This window comes from Engystomops pustulosus, chromosome 9 (genome assembly GCF_040894005.1).
Source record: "Engystomops pustulosus chromosome 9, aEngPut4.maternal, whole genome shotgun sequence".
Lineage (NCBI taxonomy): Eukaryota > Metazoa > Chordata > Amphibia > Anura > Leptodactylidae > Engystomops > Engystomops pustulosus.
In genome coordinates this window covers 63103776-63120410 of record NC_092419.1, presented here as the reverse complement: position 1 = coordinate 63120410, position 16635 = coordinate 63103776, and the positions used below count along the sequence as shown (strand labels likewise).

At 44.9% G+C, this 16635-nt stretch overlaps 34 pseudogenes; all 34 read right to left on the bottom strand.

Moving 5' to 3' along the window:
• Positions 1-5: 5 nt before the first annotated feature.
• Positions 6-124, bottom strand: LOC140090322 (5S ribosomal RNA; annotated as a pseudogene).
• A 258-nt stretch (positions 125-382) lies between these two features.
• On the bottom strand, positions 383-501 carry LOC140098206 (5S ribosomal RNA; annotated as a pseudogene).
• Positions 502-570: 69 nt separating this feature from the next.
• LOC140092094 (5S ribosomal RNA) lies at positions 571-689 on the bottom strand (annotated as a pseudogene).
• A 448-nt stretch (positions 690-1137) lies between these two features.
• LOC140082658 (5S ribosomal RNA) lies at positions 1138-1256 on the bottom strand (annotated as a pseudogene).
• Positions 1257-1893: 637 nt separating this feature from the next.
• On the bottom strand, positions 1894-2012 carry LOC140093899 (5S ribosomal RNA; annotated as a pseudogene).
• Positions 2013-2460: 448 nt separating this feature from the next.
• On the bottom strand, positions 2461-2579 carry LOC140097963 (5S ribosomal RNA; annotated as a pseudogene).
• Positions 2580-2649: 70 nt separating this feature from the next.
• On the bottom strand, positions 2650-2768 carry LOC140098829 (5S ribosomal RNA; annotated as a pseudogene).
• A 70-nt stretch (positions 2769-2838) lies between these two features.
• On the bottom strand, positions 2839-2957 carry LOC140098828 (5S ribosomal RNA; annotated as a pseudogene).
• Positions 2958-3026: 69 nt separating this feature from the next.
• Positions 3027-3145, bottom strand: LOC140089571 (5S ribosomal RNA; annotated as a pseudogene).
• A 637-nt stretch (positions 3146-3782) lies between these two features.
• Positions 3783-3901, bottom strand: LOC140094412 (5S ribosomal RNA; annotated as a pseudogene).
• An 826-nt stretch (positions 3902-4727) lies between these two features.
• On the bottom strand, positions 4728-4846 carry LOC140097962 (5S ribosomal RNA; annotated as a pseudogene).
• Positions 4847-5104: 258 nt separating this feature from the next.
• LOC140079126 (5S ribosomal RNA) lies at positions 5105-5223 on the bottom strand (annotated as a pseudogene).
• A 70-nt stretch (positions 5224-5293) lies between these two features.
• On the bottom strand, positions 5294-5412 carry LOC140083889 (5S ribosomal RNA; annotated as a pseudogene).
• A 70-nt stretch (positions 5413-5482) lies between these two features.
• Positions 5483-5601, bottom strand: LOC140093463 (5S ribosomal RNA; annotated as a pseudogene).
• A 69-nt stretch (positions 5602-5670) lies between these two features.
• Positions 5671-5789, bottom strand: LOC140094855 (5S ribosomal RNA; annotated as a pseudogene).
• A 448-nt stretch (positions 5790-6237) lies between these two features.
• LOC140082657 (5S ribosomal RNA) lies at positions 6238-6356 on the bottom strand (annotated as a pseudogene).
• Positions 6357-6993: 637 nt separating this feature from the next.
• On the bottom strand, positions 6994-7112 carry LOC140082656 (5S ribosomal RNA; annotated as a pseudogene).
• Positions 7113-8127: 1015 nt separating this feature from the next.
• Positions 8128-8246, bottom strand: LOC140097961 (5S ribosomal RNA; annotated as a pseudogene).
• Positions 8247-8316: 70 nt separating this feature from the next.
• LOC140098827 (5S ribosomal RNA) lies at positions 8317-8435 on the bottom strand (annotated as a pseudogene).
• A 259-nt stretch (positions 8436-8694) lies between these two features.
• Positions 8695-8813, bottom strand: LOC140096897 (5S ribosomal RNA; annotated as a pseudogene).
• A 636-nt stretch (positions 8814-9449) lies between these two features.
• Positions 9450-9568, bottom strand: LOC140091322 (5S ribosomal RNA; annotated as a pseudogene).
• A 259-nt stretch (positions 9569-9827) lies between these two features.
• Positions 9828-9946, bottom strand: LOC140086514 (5S ribosomal RNA; annotated as a pseudogene).
• A 258-nt stretch (positions 9947-10204) lies between these two features.
• LOC140096727 (5S ribosomal RNA) lies at positions 10205-10323 on the bottom strand (annotated as a pseudogene).
• Positions 10324-10392: 69 nt separating this feature from the next.
• LOC140094854 (5S ribosomal RNA) lies at positions 10393-10511 on the bottom strand (annotated as a pseudogene).
• A 259-nt stretch (positions 10512-10770) lies between these two features.
• Positions 10771-10889, bottom strand: LOC140091452 (5S ribosomal RNA; annotated as a pseudogene).
• Positions 10890-11337: 448 nt separating this feature from the next.
• LOC140082653 (5S ribosomal RNA) lies at positions 11338-11456 on the bottom strand (annotated as a pseudogene).
• A 1014-nt stretch (positions 11457-12470) lies between these two features.
• LOC140091440 (5S ribosomal RNA) lies at positions 12471-12589 on the bottom strand (annotated as a pseudogene).
• A 259-nt stretch (positions 12590-12848) lies between these two features.
• Positions 12849-12967, bottom strand: LOC140096895 (5S ribosomal RNA; annotated as a pseudogene).
• A 448-nt stretch (positions 12968-13415) lies between these two features.
• On the bottom strand, positions 13416-13534 carry LOC140091428 (5S ribosomal RNA; annotated as a pseudogene).
• Positions 13535-13604: 70 nt separating this feature from the next.
• Positions 13605-13723, bottom strand: LOC140086846 (5S ribosomal RNA; annotated as a pseudogene).
• A 1581-nt stretch (positions 13724-15304) lies between these two features.
• Positions 15305-15423, bottom strand: LOC140082652 (5S ribosomal RNA; annotated as a pseudogene).
• Positions 15424-15681: 258 nt separating this feature from the next.
• On the bottom strand, positions 15682-15800 carry LOC140082102 (5S ribosomal RNA; annotated as a pseudogene).
• A 70-nt stretch (positions 15801-15870) lies between these two features.
• LOC140091416 (5S ribosomal RNA) lies at positions 15871-15989 on the bottom strand (annotated as a pseudogene).
• A 448-nt stretch (positions 15990-16437) lies between these two features.
• On the bottom strand, positions 16438-16556 carry LOC140096894 (5S ribosomal RNA; annotated as a pseudogene).
• Between the last annotated feature and the right edge of the window lie 79 nt (positions 16557-16635).

Below are 16635 nucleotides of genomic sequence, written 5' to 3'. Positions count from 1 at the left end.
AAAAAGGTCAACGGAACTTGGAATTCCCAGCCAGTCTCCCATGCTGGTACTTGCCAAGCCTTAAGTTGCATTGCTGCTGCGATCTGATGAGAGCAGGCAAATTCAGCTTAGAATGGCCGTTGACAGCAGCTGTTCAATTTGAACCTTCTTTTACTATCTCATAGAGAAACTAACACATTTTCAGGTTCAAAATGGTCAACAGAACTTGGGATTCCCAGCCAGTCTCCCATGCTGGTACTTGCCAAGCCTTAAGCTGCATTGCTGCTGCAATCTGACAAGAGCAGGCACATTCAGCTTAGAATTGCCGTTGACAGCAGCTCTTCAATTTGAACCTTCTTTTACTATCTCATAGAGAAATTAACACAATTTTCAGGTTCAAAAAGGTCAACGGAACTTGGAATTCCCAGCCAGTCTCCCATGCTGGTACTTGCCAAGCCTTAAGTTGCATTGCTGCTGCGATCTGACGAGAGCAGGCAAATTCAGCTTAGAACGGCCGTTGACAGCAGCTGTTCAATTTGAACCTTCTTTTACTATCTCATAGAGAAACTAACACATTTTCAGGTTCAAAAAGGTCAACAGAACTTGGGATTCCCAGCCAGTCTCCCATGCTGGTACTTGCCAAGCCTTAAGCTGCATTGCTGCTGCAATCTGATGAGAGCAGGCACATTCAGCTTAGAATTGCCGTTGACAGCAGCTGTTCAATTTGAACCTTCTTTTACTATCTCATAGAGAAACTAACACAATTTTCAGGTTCAAAAAGGTCAACAGAACTTGGGATTCCCAGCCAGTCTCCCATGCTGGTACTTGCCAAGCCTTAAGCTGCATTGCTGCTGCAATCTGAAAAGAGCACACACATTCAGCTTAGAATGGCCGTTGACAGCAGTTGTTCAATTTGAACCTTCTTCTACTATCTCATAGAGAAACTAACACAATTTTCAGGTTCAAAAAGGTCACCAGAACTTGGGATTCCCAGCCAGTCTCCCATGCTGGTACTTGCCAAGCCTTAAGCTGCATCGCTGCTGCGATCTGACAAGAGCACGCACATTCAGCTTAGAATTGCCGTTGACAGCAGCTTTTCAATTTGAACCTTCTTTTACTATCTCATACAGAAACTAACACAATTTTCAGGTTCAAAAAGGTCAACGGAACTTGGGATTCCCAGCCAGTCTCCCATGCTGGTACTTGCCAAGCCTTAAGCTGCATTGCTGCTGCGATCTGACGAGAGCAGGCACATTCAGCTTAGAATGGCCATTGACAGCAGCTGTTCAATTTGAACCTTCTTTTACTATCTCATAGAGAAACTAACACAATTTTCAGGTTCAAAAAGGTCAACAGAACTTGGGATTCCCAGCCAGTCTCCCATGCTGGTACTTGCCAAGCCTTAAGCTGCATCGCTGCTGCGATCTGACAAGAGCACACACATTCAGCTTAGAATGGCCGTTGACAGCAGTTGTTCAATTTGAACCTTCTTCTACTATCTCATAGAGAAACTAACACAATTTTCAGGTTCAAAAAAGTCACCAGAACTTGGGATTCCCAGCCAGTCTCCCATGCTGGTACTTGCCAAGCCTTAAGCTGCATCGCTGCTGCGATCTGACAAGAGCAGGCACATTCAGCTTAGAATGGCCGTTGACAGCAGCGTTTCAAATTGAACCTTCTTTTACTATCTCATAGAGAAACTAAAACAATTTTCAAGTTCAAAAAGGTCAACAGAACTTGGGATTCCCAGCCAGTCTCCCATGCTGGAACTTGCCAAGCCTTAAGCTGCATCGCTGCTGCGATCTGACAAGAGCACGCACATTCAGCTTAGAATGGCCGTTGACAGCAGCTGTTCAATTTGAACCTTCTTTTACTATCTCATAGAGAAACTAACACAATTTTCAGGTTCAAAGAGGTCAACAGAACTTGGGATTCCCAGCCAGTCTCCCATGCTGGTACTTGCCAAGCCTAAAGCTGCATTGCTGCTGCGATCTGACAAGAGCAGGCACATTCAGCTTAGAATGGCCATTGACAGCAGTTGTTCAATTTGAACCTTCTTCTACTATCTCATATAGAAACTAACACAATTTTCAGGTTCAAAAAGGTCACCAGAACTTGGGATTCCAAGCCAGTCTCCCATGCTGGTACTTGCCAAGCCTTAAGCTGCATCGCTGCTGCGATCTGACAAGAGCACGCACATTCAGCTTAGAATGGCCGTTGACAGCAGCTGTTCAATTTGAAAGTTCTTTTACTATCTCATAGAGAAACTAACACAATTTTCAGGTTCAAAAAGGGCAACAGAACTTGGGATTCCCAGACAGTCTCCCATGCTGGTACTTGCCAAGCCTTAAGCTGCATTGCTGCTGCGATCTGGCAAGAGCAGGCACATTCAGCTTAGAATGGCCATTGACAGCAGTTGTTCAATTTGAACCTTCTTCTACTATCTTATATAGAAAATAACACAATTTTCAGGTTCAAAAAGGTCACCAGAACTTGGGATTCCAAGCCAGTCTCCCATGCTGGTACTTGCCAAGCCTTAAGCTGCATTGCTGCTGCGATCTGACGAGAGCAGGCACATTCAGCTTAGAATGGCCGTTGACAGCAGCTGTTCAATTTGAACCTTCTTTTACTATCTCATAGAGAAACTAACACAATTTTCAGGTTCAAAAAGGTCAACGGAACTTGGGATTCCCAGCCAGTCTCCCATGCTGGTACTTGCCAAGCCTTAAGCTGCATTGCTGCTGCGATCTGGCAAGAGCAGGCACATTCAGCTTAGAATGGCCATTGACAGCAGTTGTTCAATTTGAACCTTCTTCTACTATCTTATATAGAAACTAACACAATTTTCAGGTTCAAAAAGGTCAACGGAACTTGGGATTCCCAGCCAGTCTCCCATGCTGGTACTTGCCAAGCCTTAAGCTGCATTGCTGCTGCGATCTGGCAAGAGCAGGCACATTCAGCTTAGAATGGCCATTGACAGCAGCTGTTCAATTTGAACCTTCTTTTACTATCTCATAGAGAAACTAACACATTTTCAGGTTCAAAAAGGTCAACAGAACTTGGGATTCCCAGCCAGTCTCCCATGCTGGTACTTGCCAAGCCTTAAGCTGCATTGCTGCTGCAATCTGACGAGAGCAGGCACATTCAGCTTAGAATGGCCGTTGACAGCAGCTGTTCAATTTGAACCTTCTTTTACTATCTCATAGAGAAACTAACACAATTTTCAGGTTCAAAAAGGTCAACAGAACTTGGGATTCCCAGCCAGTCTCCCATGCTGGTACTTGCAAAGCCTTAAGCTGCATCGCTGCTGCGATCTGACAAGAGCACACACATTCAGCTTAGAATGGCCGTTGACAGCAGTTGTTCAATTTGAACCTTCTTCTACTATCTCATAGAGAAACTAACACAATTTTCAGGTTCAAAAAAGTCACCAGAACTTGGGATTCCCAGCCAGTCTCCCATGCTGGTACTTGCCAAGCCTTAAGCTGCATCGCTGCTGCGATCTGACAAGAGCAGGCACATTCAGCTTAGAATGGCCGTTGACAGCAGCATTTCAAATTGAACCTTCTTTTACTATCTCATAGAGAAACTAAAACAATTTTCAAGTTCAAAAAGGTCAACAGAACTTGGGATTCCCAGCCAGTCTCCCATGCTGGAACTTGCCAAGCCTTAAGCTGCATCGCTGCTGCGATCTGACAAGAGTACGCACATTCAGCTTAGAATGGCTGTTGACAGCAGCTGTTCAATTTGAACCTTCTTTTACTATCTCATAGAGAAACTAACACAATTTTCAGGTTCAAAAAGGTCAACAGAACTTGGGATTCCCAGCCAGTCTCCCATGCTGGTACTTGCCAAGCCTTAAGCTGCATTGCTGCTGCGATCTGACAAGAGCAGGCACATTCAGCTTAGAATGGCCATTGACAGCAGTTGTTCAATTTGAACCTTCTTCTACTATCTTATATAGAAACTAACACAATTTTCAGGTTCAAAAAGGTCACCAGAACTTGGGATTCCAAGCCAGTCTCCCATGCTGGTACTTGCCAAGCCTTAAGCTGCATCGCTGCTGCGATCTGACAAGAGCACGCACATTCAGCTTAGAATGGCCGTTGACAGCAGCTGTTCAATTTGAAAGTTCTTTTACTATCTCATAGAGAAACTAACACAATTTTCAGGTTCAAAAAGGGCAACAGAACTTGGGATTCCCAGCCAGTCTCCCATGCTGGTACTTGCCAAGCCTTAAGCTGCATTGCTGCTGCGATCTGGCAAGAGCAGGCACATTCAGCTTAGAATGGCCATTGACAGCAGTTGTTCAATTTGAACCTTCTTCTACTATCTTATATAGAAAATAACACAATTTTCAGGTTCAAAAAGGTCACCAGAACTTGGGATTCCAAGCCAGTCTCCCATGCTGGTACTTGCCAAGCCTTAAGCTGCATTGCTGCTGCAATCTGACGAGAGCAGGCACATTCAGCTTAGAATGGCCGTTGACAGCAGCTGTTCAATTTGAACCTTCTTTTACTATCTCATAGAGAAACTAACACAATTTTCAGGTTCAAAAAGGTCATCGGAACTTGGGATTCCCAGCCAGTCTCCCATGCTGGTACTTGCCAAGCCTTAAGCTGCATTGCTGCTGCGATCTGGCAAGAGCAGGCACATTCAGCTTAGAATGGCCCTTGACAGCAGTTGTTCAATTTGAACCTTCTTCTACTATCTTATATAGAAACTAACACAATTTTAAGGTTCAAAAAGGTCACCAGAACTTGGGATTCCAAGCCAGTCTCCCATGCTGGTACTTGCCAAGCCTTAAGCTGCATTGCTGCTGCGATCTGACGAGAGCAGGCACATTCAGCTTAGAATGGCCGTTGACAGCAGCTGTTCAATTTGAACCTTCTTTTGCTATCTCATAGAGAAACTAACACAATTTTCAGGTTCAAAAAGGTCACCAGAACTTGGGATTCCAAGCCAGTCTCCCATGCTGGTACTTGCCAAGCCTTAAGCTGCATCGCTGCTGCGATCTGACAAGAGCACGCACATTCAGCTTAGAATGGCCGTTGACAGCAGCTGTTCAATTTGAACCTTCTTTTACTATCTCATAGAGAAACTAACACATTTTCAGGTTCAAAAAGGTCAACAGAACTTGGGATTCCCAGCCAGTCTCCCATGCTGGTACTTGCCAAGCCTTAAGCTGCATTGCTGCTGCGATCTGACGAGAGCAGGCACATTCAGCTTAGAATGGCCGTTGACAGCTGCTGTTCAATTTGAACCTTCTTTTACTATCTCATAGAGAAACTAACACAATTATTAGGTTCAAAAAGGTCAACGGAACTTGGGATTCCCAGCCAGTCTCCCATGCTGGTACTTGCCAAGCCTTAAGCTGCATTGCTGCTGCGATCTGACGAGAGCAGGCACATTCAGCTTAGAATTGCCGTTGACAGCAGCTCTTCAATTTGAACCTTCTTTTACTATCTCATAGAGAAATTAACACAATTTTCAGGTTCAAAAAGGTCAACGGAACTTGGAATTCCCAGCCAGTCTCCCATGCTGGTACTTGCCAAGCCTTAAGTTGCATTGCTGCTGCGATCTGACGAGAGCAGGCAAATTCAGCTTAGAATGGCCGTTGACAGCAGCTGTTCAATTTGAACCTTCTTTTCCTATCTCATAGAGAAACTAACACATTTTCAGGTTCAAAAAGGTCAACAGAACTTGGGATTCCCAGCCAGTCTCCCATGCTGGTACTTGCCAAGCCTTAAGCTGCATTGCTGCTGCAATCTGACGAGAGCAGGCACATTCAGCTTAGAATTGCCGTTGACAGCAGCTGTTCAATTTGAACCTTCTTTTACTATCTCATAGAGAAACTAACACAATTTTCAGGTTCAAAAAGGTCAACAGAACTTGGGATTCCCAGCCAGTCTCCCATGCTGGTACTTGCCAAGCCTTAAGCTGCATTGCTGCTGCAATCTGAAAAGAGCACACACATTCAGCTTAGAATGGCCGTTGACAGCAGTTGTTCAATTTGAACCTTCTTCTACTATCTCATAGAGAAACTAACACAAATTTCAGGTTCAAAAAGGTCACCAGAACTTGGGATTCCCAGCCAGTCTCCCATGCTGGTACTTGCCAAGCCTTAAGCTGCATCGCTGCTGCGATCTGACAAGAGCACGCACATTCAGCTTAGAATTGCCGTTGACAGCAGCTTTTCAATTTGAACCTTCTTTTACTATCTCATACAGAAACTAACACAATTTTCAGGTTCAAAAAGGTCAACGGAACTTGGGATTCCCAGCCAGTCTCCCATGCTGGTACTTGCCAAGCCTTAAGCTGCATTGCTGCTGCGATCTGACGAGAGCAGGCACATTCAGCTTAGAATGGCCATTGACAGCAGCTGTTCAATTTGAACCTTCTTTTACTATCTCATAGAGAAACTAACACAATTTTCAGGTTCAAAAAGGTCAACAGAACTTGGGATTCCCAGCCAGTCTCCCATGCTGGTACTTGCCAAGCCTTAAGCTGCATCGCTGCTGCAATCTGACAAGAGCACACACATTCAGCTTAGAATGGCCATTGACAGCAGTTGTTCAATTTGAACCTTCTTCTACTATCTCATAGAGAAACTAACACAATTTTCAGGTTCAAAAAAGTCACCAGAACTTGGGATTCCCAGCCAGTCTCCCATGCTGGTACTTGCCAAGCCTTAAGCTGCATCGCTGCTGCGATCTGACAAGAGCAGGCACATTCAGCTTAGAATGGCCGTTGACAGCAGCGTTTCAAATTGAACCTTCTTTTACTATCTCATAGAGAAACTAAAACAATTTTCAAGTTCAAAAAGGTCAACAGAACTTGGGATTCCCAGCCAGTCTCCCATGCTGGAACTTGCCAAGCCTTAAGCTGCATTGCTGCTGCGATCTGACAAGAGCAGGCACATTCAGCTTAGAATGGCCATTGACAGCAGTTGTTCAATTTGAACCTTCTTTTACTATCTCATACAGAAACTAACACAATTTTCAGGTTCAAAAAGGTCAACGGAACTTGGGATTCCCAGCCAGTCTCCCATGCTGGTACTTGCCAAGCCTTAAGCTGCATTGCTGCTGCGATCTGACGAGAGCAGGCACATTCAGCTTAGAATGGCCATTGACAGCAGCTGTTCAATTTGAACCTTCTTTTACTATCTCATAGAGAAACTAACACAATTTTCAGGTTCAAAAAGGTCAACAGAACTTGGGATTCCCAGCCAGTCTCCCATGCTGGTACTTGCCAAGCCTTAAGCTGCATCGCTGCTGCAATCTGACAAGAGCACACACATTCAGCTTAGAATGGCCATTGACAGCAGTTGTTCAATTTGAACCTTCTTCTACTATCTCATAGAGAAACTAACACAATTTTCAGGTTCAAAAAAGTCACCAGAACTTGGGATTCCCAGCCAGTCTCCCATGCTGGTACTTGCCAAGCCTTAAGCTGCATCGCTGCTGCGATCTGACAAGAGCAGGCACATTCAGCTTAGAATGGCCGTTGACAGCAGCGTTTCAAATTGAACCTTCTTTTACTATCTCATAGAGAAACTAAAACAATTTTCAAGTTCAAAAAGGTCAACAGAACTTGGGATTCCCAGCCAGTCTCCCATGCTGGAACTTGCCAAGCCTTAAGCTGCATTGCTGCTGCGATCTGACAAGAGCAGGCACATTCAGCTTAGAATGGCCATTGACAGCAGTTGTTCAATTTGAACCTTCTTCTACTATCTCATATAGAAACTAACACAATTTTCAGGTTCAAAAAGGTCACCAGAACTTGGGATTCCAAGCCAGTCTCCCATGCTGGTACTTGCCAAGCCTTAAGCTGCATCGCTGCTGCGATCTGACAAGAGTACGCACATTCAGCTTAGAACGGCCGTTGACAGCAGCTGTTCAATTTGAAAGTTCTTTTACTATCTCATAGAGAAACTAACACAATTTTCAGGTTCAAAAAGGGCAACAGAACTTGGGATTCCCAGCCAGTCTCCCATGCTGGTACTTGCCAAGCCTTAAGCTGCATTGCTGCTGCGATCTGGCAAGAGCAGGCACATTCAGCTTAGAATGGCCATTGACAGCAGTTGTTCAATTTGAACCTTCTTCTACTATCTTATATAGAAACTAACACAATTTTCAGGTTCAAAAAGGTCACCAGAACTTGGGATTCCAAGCCAGTCTCCCATGCTGGTACTTGCCAAGCCTTAAGCTGCATTGCTGCTGCGATCTGACGAGAGCAGGCACATTCAGCTTAGAATGGCCGTTGACAGCAGCTGTTCAATTTGAACCTTCTTTTACTATCTCATAGAGAAACTAACACAATTTTCAGGTTCAAAAAGGTCAACGGAACTTGGGATTCCCAGCCAGTCTCCCATGCTGGTACTTGCCAAGCCTTAAGCTGCATTGCTGCTGCGATCTGGCAAGAGCAGGCACATTCAGCTTAGAATGGCCATTGACAGCAGTTGTTCAATTTGAACCTTCTTCTACTATCTTATATAGAAACTAACACAATTTTCAGGTTCAAAAAGGTCACCAGAACTTGGGATTCCAAGCCAGTCTCCCATGCTGGTACTTGCCAAGCCTTGAGCTGCATCGCTGCTGCGATCTGACAAGAGCACGCACATTCAGCTTAGAATGGCCGTTGACAGCAGCTGTTCGATTTGAACCTTCTTTTACTATCTCATAGAGAAACTAACACAATTTTCAGGTTCAAAAAGGGCAACGGAACTTGGGATTCCCAGCCAGTCTCCCATGCTGGTACTTGCCAAGCCTTAAGCTGCATTGCTGCTGCGATCTGGCGAGAGCAGGCACATTCAGCTTAGAATGGCCATTGACAGCAGTTGTTCAATTTGAACCTTCTTCTACAATCTTATATAGAAACTAACACAATTTTCAGGTTCAAAAAGGTCACCAGAACTTGGGATTCCCAGCCAGTCTCCCATGCTGGTACTTGCCAAGCCTTAAGCTGCATTGCTGCTGCGATCTGGCGAAAGCAGGCACATTCAGCTTAGAATGGCCATTGACAGCAGTTGTTCAATTTGAACCTTCTTCTACTATCTCATAGAGAAACTAACACAATTTTCAGGTTCAATAAGGTCACCAGAACTTGGGATTCCCAGCCAGTCTCCCATGCTGGTACTTGCCAAGCCTTAAGCTGCATCGCTGCTGCGATCTGAGAAGAGCACGCACATTCAGCTTAGAATTGCCGTTGACAGCAGCGTTTCAATTTGAACCTTCTTTTTCTATCTCATACAGAAACTAACACAATTTTCAGGTTCAAAAAGGGCAACGGAACTTGGGATTCCCAGCCAGTCTCCCATGCTGGTACTTGCCAAGCCTTAAGCTGCATCGCTGCTGCAATCTGACAAGAGCACGCACATTCAGCTTAGAATGGCCGTTGACAGCAGCTGTTCAATTTGAACCTTCTTTTACTATCTCATAGAGAAACTAACACATTTTCAGGTTCAAAAAGGTCAACAGAACTTGGGATTCCCAGCCAGTCTCCCATGCTGGTACTTGCCAAGCCTTAAGCTGCATTACTGCTGCGATCTGACGAGAGCAGGCACATTCAGCTTAGAATGGTCATTGACAGCAGTCGTTCAATTTGAACCTTCTTCTACTATCTTATAGAGAAACTAACACAATTTTCAGGTTCAAAAAGGTCACCAGAACTTGAGATTCCAAGCCAGTCTCCCATGCTGGTACTTGCCAAGCCTTAAGCTGCATCGCTGCTGCGATCTGACAAGAGCACACACATTCAGCTTAGAATGGCCGTTGACAGCAGTTGTTCAATTTGAACCTTCTTCTACTATCTCATAGAGAAACTAACACAATTTTCAGGTTCAAAAAGGTCAACAGAACTTGGGATTCCCAGCCAGTCTCCCATGCTGGTACTTGCCAAGCCTTAAGCTGCATTGCTGCTGCGATCTGACGAGAGCAGGCAAATTCAGCTTAGAATGGCCGTTGACAGCAGCTGTTCAATTTGAACCTTCTTTTACTATCTCATAGAGAAACTAACACATTTTCAGGTTCAAAAAGGTCTACAGAACTTGGGATTCCCAGGCAGTCTCCCATGCTGGTACTTGCCAAGCCTTAAGCTGCATTGCTGCTGCAATCTGACAAGAGCAGGCACATTCAGCTTAGAATTGCCGTTGACAGCAGCTGTTCAATTTGAACCTTCTTTTACTATCTCATAGAGAAACTAACACAATTTTCAGGTTCAAAAAGGTCAACGGAACTTGGAATTCCCAGCCAGTCTCCCATGCTGGTACTTGCCAAGCCTTAAGTTGCATTGCTGCTGCGATCTGACGAGAGCAGGCAAATTAAGCTTAGAATGGCCGTTGACAGCAGCTGTTCAATTTGAACCTTCTTTTACTATCTCATAGAGAAACTAACACATTTTCAGGTTCAAAAAGGTCAACAGAACTTGGGATTCCCAGCCAGTCTCCCATGCTGGTACTTGCCAAGCCTTAAGCTGCATTGCTGCTGCAATCTGACGAGAGCAGGCACATTCAGCTTAGAATTGCCGTTGACAGCAGCTGTTCAATTTGAACCTTCTTTTACTATCTCATAGAGAAACTAACACAATTTTAAGGTTCAAAAAGGTCACCAGAACTTGGGATTCCCAGCCAGTCTCCCATGCTGGTACTTGCCAAGCCTTAAGCTGCATCGCTGCTGCGATCTGACAAGAGCACGCACATTCAGCTTAGAATTGCCGTTGACAGCAGCTTTTCAATTTGAACCTTCTTTTACTATCTCATACAGAAACTAACACAATTTTCAGGTTCAAAAAGGTCAACGGAACTTGGGATTCCCAGCCAGTCTCCCATGCTGGTACTTGCCAAGCCTTAAGCTGCATTGCTGCTGCGATCTGACGAGAGCAGGCACATTCAGCTTAGAATGGCCGTTGACAGCAGCTGTTCAATTTGAACCTTCTTTTACTATCTCATAGAGAAACTAACACAATTTTCAGGTTCAAAAAGGTCAACAGAACTTGGGATTCCCAGCCAGTCTCCCATGCTGGTACTTGCCAAGCCTTAAGCTGCATCGCTGCTGCGATCTGACAAGAGCACACACATTCAGCTTAGAATGGCCGTTGACAGCAGCTGTTCAATTTGAACCTTCTTTTACTATCTCATAGAGAAACTAACACAATTTTCAGGTTCAAAAAGGTCACCAGAACTTGGGATTCCCAGCCAGTCTCCCATGCTGGTACTTGCCAAGCCTTAAGCTGCATCGCTGCTGCGATCTGACAAGAGCACGCACATTCAGCTTAGAATTGCCGTTGACAGCAGCTTTTCAATTTGAACCTTCTTTTACTATCTCATACAGAAACTAACACAATTTTCAGGTTCAAAAAGGTCAACGGAACTTGGGATTCCCAGCCAGTCTCCCATGCTGGTACTTGCCAAGCCTTAAGCTGCATTGCTGCTGCGATCTGACGAGAGCAGGCACATTCAGCTTAGAATGGCCATTGACAGCAGCTGTTCAATTTGAACCTTCTTTTACTATCTCATAGAGAAACTAACACAATTTTCAGGTTCAAAAAGGTCAACAGAACTTGGGATTCCCAGCCAGTCTCCCATGCTGGTACTTGCCAAGCCTTAAGCTGCATCGCTGCTGCGATCTGACAAGAGCACACACATTCAGCTTAGAATGGCCGTTGACAGCAGCTGTTCAATTTGAAAGTTCTTTTACTATCTCATAGAGAAACTAACACAATTTTCAGGTTTAAAAAGGGCAACGGAACTTGGGATTCCCAGCCAGTCTCCCATGCTGGTACTTGCCAAGCCTTAAGCTGCATTGCTGCTGCGATCTGGCTAGAGCAGGCACATTCAGCTTAGAATGGCCATTGACAGCAGTTGTTCAATTTGAACCTTCTTCTACTATCTTATATAGAAACTAACACAATTTTCAGGTTCAAAAAGGTCACCAGAACTTGGGATTCCAAGCCAGTCTCCCATGCTGGTACTTGCCAAGCCTTAAGCTGCATTGCTGCTGCAATCTGACAAGAGCAGGCACATTCAGCTTAGAATGGCCGTTGACAGCAGCTGTTCAATTTGAACCTTCTTTTGCTATCTCATAGAGAAACTAACACAATTTTCAGGTTCAAAAAGGTCACCAGAACTTGGGATTCCAAGCCAGTCTCCCATGCTGGTACTTGCCAAGCCTTAAGCTGCATCGCTGCTGCGATCTGACAAGAGCACGCACATTCAGCTTAGAATGGCCGTTGACAGCAGCTGTTCAATTTGAACCTTCTTTTACTATCTCATAGAGAAACTAACACATTTTCAGGTTCAAAAAAGTCATCAGAACTTGGGATTCCTAGCCAGTCTCCCATGCTTGTACTTGCCAAGCCTTAAGCTGCATTGCTGCTGCGATCTGACGAGAGCAGGCACATTCAGCTTAGAATGGCCGTTGACAGCAGCTGTTCAATTTGAACCTTCTTTTACTATCTCATAGAGAAACTAACACAATTTTAAGGTTCAAAAAGGTCAACGGAACTTGGGATTCCCAGCCAGTCTCCCATGCTGGTACTTGCCAAGCCTTAAGCTGCATTGCTGCTGCGATCTGACGAGAGCAGGCACATTCAGCTTAGAATGGCCGTTGACAGCAGTTGTTCAATTTGAACCTTCTTCTACTATCTCATATAGAAACTAACACAATTTTCAGGTTCAAAAAGGTCACCAGAACTTGGGATTCCAAGCCAGTCTCCCATGCTGGTACTTGCCAAGCCTTAAGCTGCATCGCTGCTGCGATCTGACAAGAGCACGCACATTCAGCTTAGAATGGCCGTTGACAGCAGCTGTTCAATTTGAACCTTCTTTTACTATCTCATAGAGAAACTAACACAATTTTCAGGTTCAAAAAGGGCAACGGAACTTGGGATTCCCAGCCAGTCTCCCATGCTGGTACTTGCCAAGCCTTAAGCTGCATTGCTGCTGCGATCTGGCGAGAGCAGGCACATTCAGCTTAGAATGGCCATTGACAGCAGTTGTTCAATTTGAACCTTCTTCTACTATCTTATATAGAAACTAACACAATTTTCAGGTTCAAAAAGGTCACCAGAACTTGGGATTCCCAGCCAGTCTCCCATGCTGGTACTTGCCAAGCCTTAAGCTGCATTGCTGCTGCGATCTGGCGAGAGCAGGCACATTCAGCTTAGAATGGCCATTGACAGCAGTTGTTCAATTTGAACCTTCTTCTACTATCTCATAGAGAAACTAACACAATTTTCAGGTTCAAAAAGGTCACCAGAACTTGGGATTCCCAGCCAGTCTCCCATGCTGGTACTTGCCAAGCCTTAAGCTGCATCGCTGCTGCGATCTGAGAAGAGCACGCACATTCAGCTTAGAATTGCCGTTGACAGCAGCTTTTCAATTTGAACCTTCTTTTACTATCTCATACAGAAACTAACACAATTTTCAGGTTCAAAAAGGTCAACGGAACTTGGGATTCCCAGCCAGTCTCCCATGCTGGTACTTGCCAAGCCTTAAGCTGCATTGCTGCTGCGATCTGACGAGAGCAGGCACATTCAGCTTAGAATGGCCGTTGACAGCAGCTGTCCAATTTGAACCTTCTTTTACTATCTCATAGAGAAACTAACACAATTTTCAGGTTCAAAAAGGTCAACGGAACTTGGGATTCCCAGCCAGTCTCCCATGCTGGTACTTGCCAAGCCTTAAGCTGCATTGCTGCTGCAATCTGACGAGAGCAGGCACATTCAGCTTAGAATGGCCGTTGACAGCAGCTGTTCAATTTGAACCTTCTTTTACTATCTCATAGAGAAACTAACACAATTTTCAGGTTCAAATAAGTCACCAGAACTTGGGATTCCCAGCCAGTCTCCCATGCTGGTACTTGCCAAGCCTTAAGCTGCATCGCTGCTGCGATCTGACAAGAGCACGCACATTCAGCTTAGAATGGCCGTTGACAGCAGCTGTTCAATTTGAACCTTCTTTTACTATCTCATAGAGAAACTAACACAATTTTCAGGTTTAAAAAGGGCAACGGAACTTGGGATTCCCAGCCAGTCTCCCATGCTGGTACTTGCCAAGCCTTAAGCTGCATTGCTGCTGCGATCTGGCGAGAGGAGGCACATTCAGCTTAGAATGGCCATTGACAGCAGTTGTTCAATTTGAACCTTCTTCTACTATCTTATATAGAAACTAACACAATTTTCAGGTTCAAAAAGGGCAACGGAACTTGGGATTCCCAGCCAGTCTCCCATGCTGGTACTTGCCAAGCCTTAAGCTGCATTGCTGCTGCGATGTGGCGAGAGCAGGCACATTCAGCTTAGAATGGCCGTTGACAGCAGCTGTTCAATTTGAACCTTCTTTTACTATCTCATAGAGAAACTAACACAATTTTCAGGTTCAAAAAGGGCAACGGAACTTGGGATTCCCAGCCAGTCTCCCATGCTGGTACTTGCCAAGCCTTAAGCTGCATTGCTGCTGCGATCTGGCGAGAGCAGGCACATTCAGCTTAGAATGGTCATTGACAGCAGTTGTTCAATTTGAACCTTCTTCTACTATCTTATAGAGAAACTAACACAATTTTCAGGTTCAAAAAGGTCACCAGAACTTGAGATTCCAAGCCAGTCTCCCATGCTGGTACTTGCCAAGCCTTAAGCTGCATCGCTGCTGCGATCTGACAAGAGCACGCACATTCAGCTTAGAATGGCCGTTGACAGCAGCTGTTCAATTTGAACCTTCTTTTACTATCTCATAGAGAAACTAACACAATTTTCAGGTTCAAAAAGGGCAACGGAACTTGGGATTCCCAGCCAGTCTCCCATGCTGGTACTTGCCAAGCCTTATGCTGCATTGCTGCTGCGATCTGGCGAGAGCAGGCACATTCAGCTTAGAATGGCCATTGACAGCAGTTGTTCAATTTGAACCTTCTTCTACTATGTTATATAGAAACTAACACAATTTTCAGGTTCAAAAAGGTCACCAGAACTTGGGATTCCAAGCCAGTCTCCCATGCTGGTACTTGCCAAGCCTTAAGCTGCACTGCTGCTGCAATCTGACAAGAGCAGGCACATTCAGCTTAGAATGGCCGTTGACAGCAGCTGTTCAATTTGAACCTTCTTTTACTATCTCATAGAGAAACTAACACATTTTCAGGTTCAAAAAGGTCAACGGAACTTGGGATTCCCAGCCAGTCTCCCATGCTGGTACTTGCCAAGCCTTAAGCTGCATCGCTGCTGCGATCTGAAAAGAGCACACACATTCAGCTTAGAATGGCCGTTGACAGCAGTTGTTCAATTTGAACCTTCTTCTACTATCTCATAGAGAAACTAACACAATTTTCAGGTTCAAAAAGGTCAACGGAACTTGGGATTCCCAGCCAGTCTCCCATGCTGGTACTTGCCAAGCCTTAAGCTGCATTGCTGCTGCGATCTGACGAGAGCAGGCACATTCAGCTTAGAATGGCCATTGACAGCAGCTGTTCAATTTGAACCTTCTTTTGCTATCTCATAGAGAAACTAACACAATTTTCAGGTTCAAAAAGGTCACCAGAACTTGGGATTCCAAGCCAGTCTCCCATGCTGGTACTTGCCAAGCCTTAAGCTGCATCGCTGCTGCGATCTGACAAGAGCACGCACATTCAGCTTAGAATGGCCGTTGACAGCAGCTGTTTAATTTGAACCTTCTTTCACTATCTCATAGAGAAACTAACACATTTTCAGGTTCAAAAAGGTCAACAGAACTTGGGATTCCCAGGCAGTCTCCCATGCTGGTACTTGCCAAGCCTTAAGCTGCATTGCTGCTGCGATCTGACGAGAGCAGGCACATTCAGCTTAGAATGGCCGTTGACAGCAGCTGTTCAATTTGAACCTTCTTTTACTATCTCATAGAGAAACTAACACAATTTTCAGGTTCAAAAAGGTCAACGGAACTTGGGATTCCCAGCCAGTCTCCCATGCTGGTACTTGCCAAGCCTTAAGCTGCATTGCTGCTGCGATCTGACGAGAGCAGGCACATTCAGCTTAGAATGGCCGTTGACAGCAGCTGTTCAATTTGAACCTTCTTTTACTATCTCATAGAGAAACTAACACAATTTTCAGGTTCAAAAAAGTCACCAGAACTTGGGATTCCCAGCCAGTTTCCCATGCTGGTACTTGCCAAGCCTTAAGCTGCATCGCTGCTGCGATCTGACAAGAGCAGGCACATTCAACTTAGAATGGCCGTTGACAGCAGCTGTTCAAATTGAACCTTCTTTTACTATCTCATAGAGAAACCAAAACAATTTTCAAGTTCAAAAACGTCAACAGAACTTGGGATTCCCAGCCAGTGTCCCATGCTGGTACTTGCCAAGCCTTAAGCTGCATCGCTGCTGAGATCTGACAAGAGCACGCACATTCAGCTTAGAATGGCCGTTGACAGCAGCTGTTCAATTTGAACCTTCTTTTACTATCTCATAGAGAAACTAACACAATTTTCAGGTTCAAAAAGGGCAACGGAACTTGGGATTCCCAGCCAGTCTCCCATGCTGGTACTTGCCAAGCCTTAAGCTGCATTGCTGCTGCGATCTGGCGAGAGCAGGCACATTCAGCTTAGAATGGCCATTGACAGCAGTTGTTCAATTTGAACCTTCTTCTACTATCTTATATAGAAACTAACACAATTTTCAGGTTCAAAAAGGTCACCAG